The sequence below is a fragment of the Chiloscyllium plagiosum genome, chromosome 28 (genome assembly GCF_004010195.1).
Source record: "Chiloscyllium plagiosum isolate BGI_BamShark_2017 chromosome 28, ASM401019v2, whole genome shotgun sequence".
Taxonomy (NCBI): Eukaryota; Metazoa; Chordata; class Chondrichthyes; order Orectolobiformes; family Hemiscylliidae; genus Chiloscyllium; species Chiloscyllium plagiosum.
Genome location: NC_057737.1, coordinates 159,410 through 162,813, shown reverse-complemented (window position 1 = coordinate 162,813; position 3,404 = coordinate 159,410).

Genomic DNA, 3,404 nt, shown 5'->3' with positions numbered 1-3,404 from the left:
ACGGGGTGGCATTTTTGCAAGAGGTAGGGTGGGAAGGGGTGTAATCCAGGTAGCTGTGGGAGTCGGTGGGTTTGTCAAAAATGTCAGTGTCAAGTCGGTCGTCATTAATGGAGATGGGGAGGGAGGTGTCAGAGATGGTCCAGTTAAATTTAAGGTCAGGGTGGAATGTGTTGGTGAAGTTGATGAATTGCTTAACCTCCTCGCGGGAGCACGAGGTGGCGCCAATGCAGTCATCAATGTAGCGGAGGAAGAGGTGGGGAGTGGTGCCGGTGTAATTACGGAAGATCAACTGCTCTACGTAGCCAACAAAGAGACAGGCATAGCTGGGGCCCATACGTGTGCCCATGGCTACCCCTTTGGTCTGGAGGAAGTGGGAGGATTCAAAGGAGAATACTCAGCTTCTTTTCCAGCTCTTGGCCATAGCCCAGGAGGCAATGACAATGTGGGTGAGTTTCTCAATAATGCTGAAATGTTTTGAGAGTTTCTGACTTAAGCATCAGGCAGTGAATTCCAGACCCTCACCACCTTCTGACTGACACAATTCTCCTCAACCCTCCATAGATTCAGAGAGTCATCCAGCATGGAAACACATCTTTCGGTCTAACCAGTCCATGCCGAACATAATCCCAAACTAAACCAGTCCCACCTGCCTGCTCCGGCCCATATCCCTCCAAACTTTTTCCATTCATGTCTCCAGCCAAATGTCTTTTAAACATTGTAACTGTACCTGCAACCACCACTTCCTCAGGAAGGTCATTTCATTCGTGAACCACCCTCTGTGTAAAGAAATTGCCTCTTATGTCTTTTTAAAATCTCTCTCCTCTCACCTTAAAAATGTGCCCTCTTGTCTTGAAATTCCCCATCTTAGGGAAACTTAGCTTCATACCTCTTACCTCCAATCAATCCCTCTATGACTAGAAAAAGTGGCTTCCTATTCATCCTCTCTCTGACCCTCACAATCTGGTCATAGAGTTAGGGGGGTTTACAGCACAGTGAAAGGCTCTTTGGCCCATCAAGTCTGTGCTATTCAAACACAAAACCAAAACCCCCAACCTATTCTAATCCCATTCACCAGCACGATCCATGGCCTTGAATGGCTTGGCATCATAAGTAAACCCTAAATCCTGAGAGTCAGAGTCATACAACACGGAAACAGACCCTTCAGTCCAACTCGTCCCTGCTGACCTGGTTTCCCAAACTAAACTAATTCCATTTGCCTGTGTTTGGCTCATATCCCTCTAAACCTTTCCTATTCATGTAGCTGTTAAAATATCTTTTAAATGTTGTCATTGCACCAGCCTCCACCACATCCTCTGGCAGCTCATTCCACACACACACACTACTCTCTGCGTGAAAACATTGCTCCTCAGGTTCCTTTGAAATCTTCCTGCTCTCACCTATGTCCTTTAGTTCTGGATTCCCTTACCCTGGGAAAAAGACCATTGCTAGTCACCTTATCTACGTTCCTCATGATTTTCTGAACCTCTGTAAGGTCCCCATCAATCTCCTACACTCCAGGAAAAAAACTCCCAGCCTATCCAGCCTCTCCTAATGTCTCAAACACTCCAGTTCTGGTAACATCTGTGTAAATCCTTTCTGCATCCTCTCCAATTTAATAATATCCTCCATCACTGACCCTCCGACAGTGCCCACTCCCTTAGCACTGACCCTCCAACAGTGTGGCACTCCCTCAGTACTCCCCCTCCAACAATGCCCACTCTCTCAATACTGACCCTCCAACAGTGTGGCACTCCCTCAGTACTCACCCTCCAACAATGCCCACTCCCTCAATACTGACCCTCCAACAGTGTGGCACTCCAACAGTACTCACCCTCCAACAGTGCAGCACTTCCTCAGTACTCACCCTCCGACAATGCGGCACTCCCTCAGTACTTAGCCTCTGACAGTGCCCACTCCCTCAGCACTGACCCTCCGACAATGCGGCATCCTTCAGCACTGACCCTCCGACAGTGCCCACTCCCTCAGCACTGACCCTCCGACAATGCGGCGCTCCCTCAGCATTGTTGCAGGGGATACAGAATCTGACCAGTAAGGTCAGCAATAAATTAAAATGTTAACCATTCCTCACGGCCTCTCATCTTCTTTGCCCCATCTATGCCAAGCTATGGTCACCTACTTTCTCCCTGACCCTGCATTAACCCATATGCCAATTTATGGCCTGTACCAATTTCATGACCCCTCATATCTCATCGTGCTTTATAATCCCTATGTCAACTCAGCATTAAGTCCCAGCCCCACATTGTTCACATCACACAGACCTCTCTTCAATGTCTGAGCAGCTAAAGCTTGCAAGGGAGATGACCCTTATGGATTCAGAGGAGAAAAATAAATGTAGGTTCAGTATTTGGGCACCAGATGAAGTTCCCATACCTCAGTATCTTTTGCAAATCCTTAAAAGTTAAACCATGTCCTCTTGTCAAAAACAGGGAACAGGTTCAGTTTCTGTCTGAGCTGCAGTTTGCCTGGCAAGTCTCCTATCAGTCCTTGATTGTCATAATTCGAGTTCATCAACAATAATGTGTAGACTGACAGCACCACATTCTAACTTCTGTTCTCCAAACCATTGTCCAATCAGGGTACTTTTTTCAATTGCCCTTTTTAAATACCATCTCTGCAAGCTTGTATTGTCTCTTATGTTTGCTTTGGGACTAAAAGGGGATTTTGTTTTATTCTGGATTATTGACTTTTTGCTCACCAAAGTTCCAATTGTTTTTGGGAAATGAGGTTGTTTTATTGTTAACAAATTATTTTTGAGTTCATTAAAGGAACTTGGTGAAAGTCTCTTCAGTTTGAACAGCATTCAAACGAGAAAGAATTGGTAATTTCACTGATCGAATCAAAATATATATATATCCATACTCTGACCCCGAGAGAAGTGAGGCTAGATCACAAACTCTTTCCTCCTGTTGCTGTCAAAACCAGAATACTGCCGACCAATCCACCCAATAAAATACACAGAACAGAATATATTCAATAAATATTTTGGTGTTTGAGAATATTCCAGTGTTTGGGAATGTTTTATGTGTATCCCGGTGGATAACGGTGCAGTAACCTGCAGTATTCTCCCCAGAGTGTAACTCCAACCCTCATTGATTACCCAGGGAGCTGCGTGTCCAAGGACTGCCAGGGCTTGTCCTCATGACCTCCTGTCAATACACCTCTGCCCATTGGCTGGATCCAGAGGAACATAGGGAGTAGCAGCAGGAATAGGTTCCTTGAGGCGGCTTCCCCCATTCAGTGTTCTCGATTGATGAGCTTTATAATAGCTTCCAATCCCTGAACTCTGTGCACATCCCACATCATTCCCATATCTCTGCACTTCATTAAACATGGTAAATAGGAGCAACGACAGACTATTCAAGCCTGCTCCACCATTCAATATG